Below are 12,462 nucleotides of genomic sequence, written 5' to 3' on the forward strand. Positions count from 1 at the left end.
TTGACCCAAAGCCCAAGTAAATTATACAATGTGTGCTTATTGGTATAGGGAATCTCCACAAAAATTTCAGCTATCTATCTTAGATATCAGCTGATAAATAACATTTACCCCATAGCGTTACGGACGGACAGACAGAGCGAATTATAGGGTAGTTTAGCTACTTAAAACTAGCATTAGGTCGACAAGAAATGTCAATGGTTTATGTCCACTATGTGTCATTAAATAATGATGTCTATGACTGACATAATATCGACATAGCAATAATCTAAGAACCAATCTATTGTTGTTAAGGGGGGGGGGGTGTATTTTATAACCTCCATTAACACCTCCCTCCAATGAAGTATCCGTCAAATCCATGGTATAATAAGAATGCTCTCAGAATAATGTATAACCTGTGCTTTATAGTTATCAACATCTTACTTTACAATTTTATACCATATCCTATTATAAAAAGTAGTAAGCTTTTTTGTCTGTAGCAAAGGAACTCGCTAGCCTCTGATCCGATATGGTTCCACTTTACATTGAAGCTTCTTGTAGGTCCTGAGATGGTTTTAGGTTATATTATTTTCATAAATTATTTTGGGTATGGTTTTATGGGCGCAGCTGCTATAATATGAGGATGTTAGATGCTAAAGAGAAAAGTAAAAATGATTATGAGGAGGTTTTTTTTTGCTGTGGGCAATTGCTCTTAGAAGGGTGGAGGGAGGTAGACTTTCCCACCTAAAGTTATAGACCTTACCTACACCTATAAGAAGTTTCACTGTAAAGGAAAACCATATCTTGATATTTTTAATGTAATCTAATTTTGAATTTAGTAAACTCTAGGTGTATCTATCTACGAAGCCACGGGTGTTCCTCTCATTAACTCAATTTATGAACAAACTTTAGCTCTAAAAGTGTTGCTACAATAAAACAGAAAAATATTACAAAACTTGTTTATAGAAAATGCGTAACTCTGATTCAAGGAAAGCATAACTCGACAAACGCAGCCAACCTCAGCCGCAGACACTTATAAGTAAGTAAGAAGCAAAACTCTACCTTTTTAAATCGAAACTTTTATAAAATTTGGGTCGGTCTGTCCATCCATCTATAATCGTTACCAGCAAGACCGTGCGTCCATTAACACATAATAACGTCTTTAACCCCTTTTTTTTATATGATATAATTATCCTATTCATCTGGTTTTTGAAATAGTGATGCCTTGGAAAACAAAGCATAATATTACAAGTGAGTCATCTCTATATTAGAGTAAAACACTAGAGGGAGAAAGGGTTTAATAACAGTATCTCCCTATCTCATCAACCTTGTGCAACCTTTCTATTGGGTCATTGAAAATCAACCAATGTTGTCGCTTATATTTACACAGCCAAGTAGCAGAAAATAATTTAGAAACATACTAAAATGGTCACTGAAAAGGGAAGGGAGGTAGTTCTCTGTATATACGTCTATACTATAGATCTGTTATCTCTATAATCAAATACTAAAAGTACTTATTAAGTTCTGACACTCTACAGAAGTCATTGTTTGTTAGTCCTTCTTTCAGAAAGCTTTGCTTTTATGGATGTTGTCATCCTTGTTTTTTTTTATTAATCTGCAGCTGGAATCTGCCAAATAATCAACCAGAGAGGACGTAACATAATTAAAGCCGAGGCAGTAAGGAAAGTAACAAACTACAGCTGCTATAAATTTAAACTACAGCCAAGCCGTATAAACTTACTGCCAAGCCCCAGAAAAGGATCACCTGTAAAATAAAATTCTGTTTAACCTAAAAACTCACAGTAAATAGTCTTTATTGAGACATTGTGTTTTGTTATTCGGCATTTTGTTCCACACAAATTATAATCATTATCAAGGAAGAAAATAATATATCATTTTCCCCTTTATATGCCTATCTCTGCCAGTATGCTATTTTTTAAGCATTGTGATTTTAAAGCCACACTTTTTATAACTAAAGGGGAATAATTCCTTGGTTACACATATTTCCTGAATTGGTGAGTGTTACTCAAAAATTGCAAGAAAAAAAGAAATTCTATATTCCAGTTATAAATATCTAAAGTCTAGGTAATCAATCATTTAAATAGACTAATAGGAACAGGGGATCTGAAGGGATAAGACAATGGTCGATAAATTGAAGTACCCAAAGTTGTAAAGCCAATGAACAAGAAATCTTTATTAAAACTTTGGGGATCATTGTCCCCTTCAATCCCGAATAAATATAGAAAGTCTAGATAATCAATCATTCAATTCGATTAATAGGATGAACACGGTATACTTGTCTTACAATCCGAACAGAAATTATGGAATTGATAAATATGTTAGAAAATATTAACAAAAGCCTGTGTGTTATAGAAATTCCAAGAATTATGATTAAGATCTTTCTAATAACCAAACTAATTTTAGAGATAGTTTACATAGGTCCTGTGGTGTGGTTTTTAGCTATTTTATTCTTAAATTTAAGTCTTTGATTGATTTAGGCCATTTTTCTATTACTTCTATAACCTTTAGAAATACAAACTCGAATAAATAAAAAAAAATACATCAATTGTATAAAAGGTTATTTTTTACTGGAAAAAAGACAAAAATAGCTTTGCAATAATGCTTGCAAAAATTTGCTGAGTTAAAGCCACGTCCAAATTTTCGGAGGTGGAAACAGCTTATAGTGTCCAATAAAAAATGACGTCATACAACATAAATGATCAATGATAGGCCAGTATATATTGTAATTGACCAAATGGTAAATTGCTTCGTAGCCTGTCATTGGTCATTTGTATTGTATGACGTCAATTTCTTATTGGGCACTATACGCTGTTTCTCGTAGGTGTTAAGAATTCTGGACGAATTTCGCCGAGTGAAAGCCACGTCCAAATTATCGGAGGTGTTAAGGATTCTGGAGGAATTTTGCTGAGTGAAAGCCACGTCCAAATTATCGGAGGTGTTAAGGATTCTGGAGGAATTTTGCCGAGTGAAAGCCACGTCCAAATTATCGGAGGTGTTAAGGATTCTGGAGGAATTTTGCGAGTTTAAGCCACATCCAAATTATCGGAGGTGTTAAGGATTCTGGAGGAATTTTGCTGAGTGAAAGCCACGTCTAAATTATCGGAGGTGTTAAGGATTCTGGAGGAATTGGGTGAGAACTAGTCTCTCACAGAATACAAACTATTCTTAATCACAATCAGAGATGCAGGGATTCGAATAGAAATTTATTAGAGTTCTCAAGGGATAGGGAAATGAGTGGTAAAAAGATATACATGATAAAATCACCCCAGAAATATATTAAAATTATTGGTGGGAAAGTTCAGAAACTACTAGTCTGAAACCAATCAATCAAAATTAAACAAAAGTTTATTAGCCAACAAAAAGAACTTGGTTTAAAACTTTGGGTACCAGATCTATTTACATCCAATGTCCCCTCCCTCCCTGCTTTTCCCTGATTTTTAAATAAAAATTCTGCCTTATGTGACTTGTGAGCATTTAGGGGTAAGAAAGGGTTGTAAAGTGGATGTAGGACGTGGAAAAATTCTGGTACCGAACAGACAACTATTTGAATGATTATACAAATAGTAGAACAAAACAAATTAAATTTGCTTCACTCATCCTATATTATAAAGTAGTAAGATTTTTTTTTGCTAAAGCTTAAGATTTTAATATTTACTGAACTGATTGAGTTTGAGGAAGCTTTTCATAAAACCCATGATGGTATTAAGCTATTTTATTTCATATTATGGGCCAAATATTTTTCCTAATAACATAAATGTTCTTGTTTTCTTATAATTTTGTACAGTAATCCAATGATAATTCGATTATTTATTATTTTTTAATTATAGCAATTATAATAGGTGCAAAAACTTGATCATATTTAGATACAGAAATTAAAAAAAAAAATTTGGAAAGTACGATTTGAGATTTTTATTTTCCATCAGCGAAGCTGCTCTATTTATCCAAATGTCTGTTTATTAGTAGCTTATACGAACAATGAAATTTATTTGGAAAAAAAAATCACGAAACCTATTCGTTTTATTATTTTACATTATTTTGCTTGTTGGTTATACCTTATATCCGGTCTATAAGTCAGCTAAGAATGTTTTTTTTTAAGGGAACCATGAAGTCCTTGGCTGCTATCTTAAATTTTGTTAATTTTCCTCGGATTAGTGAGCATCAAGTCTATGATTGACCTGATTTTTGTAGGAGAAATATGATTTTCTCAGCTGATATCAATGATATTGCAGTGGTTTTATTTGTGAATATTCTTCTCCCCGTTGAGCTTGTAATCTGAAATTAAATTTGTCCGTCTATTTGTCAATAATGCTTTTGAGGTTATCTATAATACAAAGTAGAATGATATCTGTCCGTCTGTCTGTCCGTCTGTCCGTCCGTCCGTCTGAAGCTTAGGATCTCGGTAACAACTATACCGATCGGATTCTACTCTTCAGAGATTATACCTACTGCTCCTGTGGTGGTTTTAGACTATTTTCTTGGGATTGGGACACCCCCAACCCCCCCAAAAAACAAAAAAAATCCCCCTAATTTTTTTTTGTAGGAGATATCCTTGGTCCTTTTTTTTTGTAGAATTGTAAAAAATTTCCTTGGTCCTTTCTTTTTTACGAATTTCACCTTAACTTTTTTTTATCACCCCTAGGGGCAAAGCCCCTAGAGGCTAGGGGCGAAGCCGCCAGTATAGAATACAACAGACTGCTGTTTAAATTGGCCATCTGCTGAAGATTTTCTCACTATCCATCCGTCAATCGTTTTCTGCTACATCTAAATTATTTTTATAATTTCGCACTTGTTGTGATTTAGTAGACAAGAAGCAATTTGTAATAAAAACAGTATGAACCTAATCAATTCAGTGAAATTTAAACAAATTTAAAGATAAAATAAAACGAAAAAATACAAAAATATCAAGTATGAAAATAAGACTGCTTTGCTTACGGTTAAAACTCCCAATAAAAACATATTTAAACACTAAATGAAAATTAATTAATTTACTAGTCTTATTAAAACCAGTGGTATGCACAGAATTTTACTAAGGGGTGTATATCTTGATGAAATTTAAAAAGGGAAGGCGGCTCCTTAATAATCTTAATAGAAAAAGGGTTGTTGACTGACACCCCCCATCCGTAAGCTTTTGATAAAAACATAATAGCGTTAGGGACATATGCTGACACACAGTGGGATCTTTTGCCAAAAAACGGGACATTAAGAGTAGACAAAAGTAAACTTCAATAAATAAGCTTGTATTTGAAGAAATGATGTAATTTTTTTGCTTTAGCCTGAAATAACTTAAATTTTGCCTCTGTTAACTTCTAATGTGCATTTGGTAAGTACGTCTGGCGGTTTTGGAGGAGCGAAGCTACCCTATTTTTTAAAAATCTATAAACCTTCATAACTTTAGTTACGATTTGAATATTTTAACAAAATAAACGTCTATGTAAATATTTCTTTAATGCAAACAATGTTTGTGAACATGAATATAGCGTCAGGTGCACCCAGTTCGAGTCCCGGCATTTTTAGGTAGGTCCAGTATAAGTAAAATAGGACACTTATAAGGCATGTTTTCAAATGTTTTTTTTACAGATATAAACAACAATAACATAATTTTCAAAACACTTTGATTTTGTGTTAATAGCTTTATTCTAAGTCTAGCTATCTTCATTTAAAGTTTGTATAAGAATATAAACATAATTACTTATATTATATTCTCTCTCAAACGTATATTTCTCTCTCTCTCTCTGATGCATATATAATATTTTTGCAATATCATAATTAATCCCCAAATTTGAATTTCTGCTGGACCAAAACCAGTTAGAAATACAAATTTTTTTAGAACACATGAAATTTAGCAAATTTAATTGCTAAAATAAAAGTATTTTTAAGTCATCTTTATTTAACGACTCCTTTATCCCTTAAATGTCCATTAAAACTGCGAGAACAGCAAAAATTGTTAAAAATCGCGCCAACGGTGGCAAATAACTGCGAAACTGTTCGCCAGAGGCAAATGATGCATAAGTCAAGAAAGATCCACCATTAAAAGTTTGAAAATGTTGCAGAGATGACTTTGGGCTCTAAAATGACTCCTTTCCCCTCTAACGAAGGAAAATTTGAAATTAACAAGAACAAAATTGTTCAAACAATGCAATGTAAAATGCTCAATTACTCAAAAACAGCCGGGAGGCCCCAGGTTGTGAAAACTGTTTTATACACAATACATGTTGCATATTAATATTTTTGGTGAAATTTTCTCACAAAATGTCAATTTACACCACCAAAAAAATATTTTTTAAAAATTTTTCTTTAATTAGACATTGGTACAGGTATCTGAAAAGTACCTCAATCAAAAATTATTTGCATAAGCTGAACATAATTGTATTTTTTGTTGCTTTGAAAAAATTGTGTAAAAAAATCTGGAAAATCATCAAAACTGAAAAGAAATTTTTCACTACCATTTTTAAAAATGGCATAAATCCGCCAAAAATTAATATTTTTAAAAAATTTCTTTTCTAGCTGTCTACATACAGCCATTATTAATACCTAGGATAGATAAAAGTCGATTTTAAATTTTTTGGATGTCCCGATTTTTTTCAAAAGATCCCACTGTGTGACAGCCAAAGTGAAAGATTAAAATCTGTCTATAACACAATGTGCGTGTTTTAAAAACAAGGAAAAACATGAACCTCTAGAGACATCTGGGGGCGTCGCCGCTTGTGCTGAATAAAGCTGTTAGCTGTCCGTACTCACATCCCAAATTATAGAGCAGATTCACAAGTGAAAACTTTTACGGCAATAAACCATTAAAGTTATATGATGAAAGTCATCGAAAATTGCAAAAGCTGTAGGTAAAACAACAGGAAGGGAGAGGACAATTATAGTTATTAATCAACAGTTACTTGTTGCTATGCACCAATCTATAATACAAAGTAAAACAATGTCTGTTGGCCTGTCTGTCTGAAGCCTAAGATCTCGGTAATCACTGAACCGATTGGGCTATACTCTTCTTAGAATATAGGTATTAGTCCTGTGGTGGTTTTAAGCTATTTTCTTGGGGGGATGGGGAAGGAGGGTGGGTGGTTAAGACCACTTTCCACCTTCAATTTTAGTTTTAAAGGAAAAAAGTAAACAATAATTTTTTCCTCTTTATTTCTTGGGCATAGGGGGAGATTTTTTGCAATAGCGATTTCTCTTCGAAAGATAGAGGAACATGGTACGCTAAAAGACCTAAAAAAGCTTTACTGTAAAGGTGAACCATATCGGTCAGCGTTTGGCGTGATTCTTCAAAACACATTCTGTTACTTTTATATTGGAATTATAGAACTACCTTTTCCAATAATTGCTAAAGCTACTAAAGATTTATATTTACACTAGAAATAGGGTAAATTTATCCTCCATTAACCTACCACTGTTTCTCTGAAAGATTAGGTAATATAATATCTGATTAAATGTTGACAATAATAATTTTTTATTGTGAAAAATGTAGTTATTAATTTTCACTTATCAGCTTAATATAAATTGCTTGTTTTTAAAACATGAAAAAGTACAAAAATTTAAAAAAACTTTATTTAGTTGTTGAAACTTTTATTAGAACAAAATTGAAAAAAAAAGGTTTCCAATTAATGGCTATTTTTAAAGCGAAGCTTTTCTATAATTAGGGCCTATACTTTTGTCCGTCCGTACGTCCATACATTACAGATCTTAACGACAGACAAACATCCTGCTACTTTATATAATTTAATAAAAAACATTAAGGTAAGCTCTTTTGGTGCATGTTAGATTTGTCCTATCTATTTCAATCTTTGGATGATGATTCCTGTAATAGTTTTACTTAGAAGGCATAAAACCCATTTTTAACATGACATTTCAGGTCTGAAGAGGAGGGGGGATGGGGGCAGATTACATTTCCTAGTTATACATATGCACGCCTTTGCTTTTATTATGCGTGTACTTTCAAGTGTTTTAGGATCTTTTTTTTAATAAAAAATTAAACTTTAAGATAAGGCTGTCAAAAAATTTAGGGCATATTATTTTTAAGATTACTGGGGGATAGCAACAGCGCGTCGTATCACCAACGTAGGATAGCGCAGAGTGTTTATACAATACACAGAAATAAATAAATAGTGGCTGCGCTACTATTATAAGTACAGTAAACTGTAATAGATTTAGCAAAACTTATTCCATATCTAGAAAATGTTATGTTCGAAAAACATAAAGGAAGATTTTTCATCTTTTATTAGCTCCTCTATGACCTTCAAGGTCTAGGAGTTAAAGATGTAGTTATAACAATGAAAGTGGATTAGACGTGGATATGTAAGTGGTTATTTCCCCATTCATTTATTGTTCAGCTTTAGTCCAGTAGAAAGGGATGGGAAGGGTCGTTATTTTAGCCCGCTACAAGTTTATCCTAATTAGAGTACATGATAATCTTGTGTAAGATCCAAGTAATAATAAATGCATTGTTATGTATTTGTGTATTGTTAAGAAAATATATTTTTCAACATTGTAAATACACTCATATATGTTTTTTAAAATACCAATAGGGATAAAAAAGTAATAAAGAAAGAGAGAGAGAGAGAGAGAGAGAGAGATAGAAAGAGAGAGAAAGGGAGAAAGAGAGAAAGAGATCATATTTAGGGATAAGAAAAGAAGAAAATTTGTAGATAAAATAGAAAACGGAAGAAAGTAGGGAGATAAGTAGAGAGAGAGAAATTTTTAGAAAAGTGGAAGGGAGCAAGGGTGGTCAAACTGTGATTTGATGAATTGATTATTTTTTGAATGCTCGTTTTTTGTGAACATGTTCTTTTCTTGAGTCCATCAGTTGACCAATTAGTTTGGTCGAGAAAGTTACTCATAGTACTTTTAGTGAATTGATGTATAATATTTTTTTTATTTGTTTCTGAAAATTAAGTTGTCTTAACAAAACTTTTTGAGATTTTTTTCAATCCTGATATTAGAGTAAAAGAATGTCTGTTTGTCTGTACCGAAGGATCTCGCTATCCGCTGAACCGAAATGGTTCTCCTTTACAGGTTAGCTTCTCATAGGTCCTGGGAAGGTTTATAACTATTTTTGGGGAGGGTGCCACCACCTTCCCAAGAGAAAACTATTCCTCCCCCCAAAAATTTCTTTTTAAAACTAACTAAAATCTAAAACTTCTTGTCCTTGGTTTACTTTTTCTTTTTTATCTAAAGTAAAAAATTGGTGTGCAAATTAAATTGTATAGGGGAGTATTGGGTGAGGTGGAGTACTATCCATTTTGGAGAAAAAGTAAAAAAAATTGGGATTGTATTTTCTTATATTGGCGATTCCCCCAGTTATAAAACTTTACTATAAAGGAGAACCATGTCGGTCTAGGGGTTATGGAGAATTTGAGCTTTCACTTTTTAATTGTGCATCTATTTAAAAATAATTGCCATTATATAATATTAAAAAAATCATTTAAATTCTATTCGTGTCAGTTAATAATTTTGATCAAAGCTTCTCTGTAAAATAGTATGTTCTTCTAAATAAATAATTATGCAAGCAAAGATAATTAAGTTCATAAGTAGCGCAGCTGAGTTGATTTTAGGCTATTTCAATACTGAATTAGTCTTTGAATGGTTTTGGGCTATTTTTCTGTATATCTATATATAAACCCATTAGAGGCTAGGGGCGCTTTCACCAGCCTTTACTTATGTTTTTTGTTAATTTTAAATATAGCTTCGCTACTCTTGGATACATTTGTTAATGCTTGTAAGCCCTTCTAATTAATTCTAAAAATTGCACTATTAATTTTTGCGGATGACCTTGCAAAAATAATGACAAATAATCTGAAAAATAAATGGTAGAACATGGTAGAACATTCTCTACATGTCTTAACAAATTTTTTCCTTAATTGTTAGGACTATATTAGTGTACCTAATCGTTCTAGGAATTATCAATTTGAATATAACATTATTAAAATAGTAAGGTTTTAATATTATATGAGACTTATATGCAAACTAGAGCCAAAAGCTTACAACAACTTATTAATCATGAAGTTTAAAGTCTTCACATTTTTTACACTAGCGACTGAGCCTCTTGTATCTAAGGACTCTGTATTCGTTGTGGACATAAGATTAGCCTAAAACCATTCCCTAAAAATGGAGAACCCAATCTGTTCAGTGGCTATTGAAATCTTGATTTTCAGAAAAAAACCTTACTTCTTTATAATTTAGGATTATGATAATAAAATATTATTTGGAATTTGAAATTAATAGGACATTTTCAACATCTATTAATTTACATTTACAAACGTTATTCCATACGGACTGATACGCTATCCTATTACATAAAGTATTAATGTTGTTTTGTGTAAAGCTTAAGATCTCAATAACTACGAAACTGATTAAGTAATTTATTTTAGGTAAGCTTCACAATCACATAGGTCCCGTGATTGGTTAGTTTTTAGCTATTTTTCTAGCCTTTAGATGCCAGGGGCGCAGCTGCTAGTGAATATGTAAACGTTACATAAAAATACATGTCACTGTCCTAACTTTCCATTTTAACATGTTAGTTTTAGTTTAACCTTAATACGCCTCTTGTACTATGTAAAACATTTTTTTTGCGCGTTTAACAAGAACATGTTAATGCATGAATAACGCAGTTGGCAATATTGGTCTATTTCTCACAAAGTACCACTTTGAGGTCTGATAAGCAACGCTCTTGTTTTGAAATATATTGAAAATAAGGGGGTAGGGATGGTAGTTTTGTTCCTTTGTTAGTTTAGTGTTTTAAGCCTGGTTAGGTTAGGTAATATTTGATACTGGGTAGCCTCGCAGTATTAAAAAAAAACTATCCCCTTCCCTTATTTTAATTGTTTTATCTTAAAATTAAAGTTGTTATGTAATTGTGTTTGAAAAGTTCTTTTACACGACAGAAGCGAATCTAAGATTATCTTTAAAAATACTCTTCTTTCTTTTTCCCCTTATAAAAAGTAAACAAAATCTTTCTCTTTTGTATTAGAATGTATGTCATTTTACACTATTATATATTATATAATATTATAACTAGAAAGAACTTTTTAGGGTGGTTAGGATGCAAAGCATCTTGTACCCACAACGAAAGTAATCCGAAAATAATCGCGAAACCTAAATGGGATTTTTAGCTGTCGTTGAGGGGCAACACGACCTTTTTTTTTATCTTCCCCTTAAATTTCATTTTAGATTTACTTCGTTGTTGGCTATATGTTTTTTTCTGGAAACAATGACACTCAGTAAAATTTAATACTTTAGATATTAAAGGAAGATTATTTCGATTTGTAACAGTTTACTTGCAAATAATCTTCCATTAACATATCACTGTAATAGTTCTAAAGCAACATTCTAAGTAATCAAATTCTGTATTTTTCCTTTTAGAGGCTGAAATTGCGCCACCGTTTTTAGAGACTGAGAAGCTTTTTAGGTATAATATAGCACGTTTAGTTTATATAGAGCAGTGATAAAACGTGATGAGTTAATCCTTTAGAAAGTAGCAGGATGTCTCAATGTGTGTAGCGAAGGATATCGTTAACCTCTGGACCGATATGGTTCTCCTTTACAGTGAAGATTTTTTAAGGTCATTGGAAGGAATATTACTATTTTAGGGGAGGGTACCTCCACCCTCCCACATTCGACCCCACCCACAAATTTGTACTTTATTTTACTTTTTTATTTTAAACTAAAATTTAAAGTGAAAGGTCGACTTAACTTACCTTTCTCAAGTGCCTCTAGAGGCCTCTAGGGGGCTTAGCTGCTATGTTTTAAATATAAGAGCGCAGCAATGATAAATTTTATGTCATGGTTTCATTCATTGTTAAACTTAAACCATTTCTGTCTCAATTTTCTTTTACTTATTGATATTATATTGCTTATTAGTAATACAATTTTGAAAAAATCTTTGAAACTTAATTCAAAAATCCTCTAAATTTAGTGAAAGTTTAAATAAAGTTAAAATCTAAAAAACTCTTAAACCTTGAGAATCATAAAATGGAATGAATTGAAAGATTATTTTAGCTTATAACTACATACGTATTTGGGTAAGAAGTTCTTAAATATTTAAATTAAATTTGATGTGCCTTAAAGGCTAGGGTCTTTAAGGAAATGAAAAATCTTAAAAATAAAAGGATTTTTACCTTCTTTGCGCTATTATCCATTAATAATTTTGTAAATATTCAAAGAGATTAGAGCTATATTTATTTACTAAATATGTCATTTTATTTTCATTGTTCTCAAACAGTGCATTTAGTTTTAAGTGATAGAAGAAAAATTGTACATTTGTGTAAAATTGAAAAACTTATGATAATTTAAAATATTTATTTTTTATCAGATTTGCCCTTATCTGAAGCGAGCGCGTTTTTGCTGCATTTATTCTAGATTTTTCAGGTGTTACTGATTAAAACTACGACTGGCCCGAAAAGAAACTTAAAGTACCTAATTACTGTTCATATATTTTTTCTCAGACAAACCTACTTATTTAAG

Source organism: Acartia tonsa, chromosome 12 (assembly GCF_053477335.1).
Source record: "Acartia tonsa isolate MP-2025a chromosome 12, ASM5347733v1, whole genome shotgun sequence".
NCBI lineage: Eukaryota > Metazoa > Arthropoda > Copepoda > Calanoida > Acartiidae > Acartia > Acartia tonsa.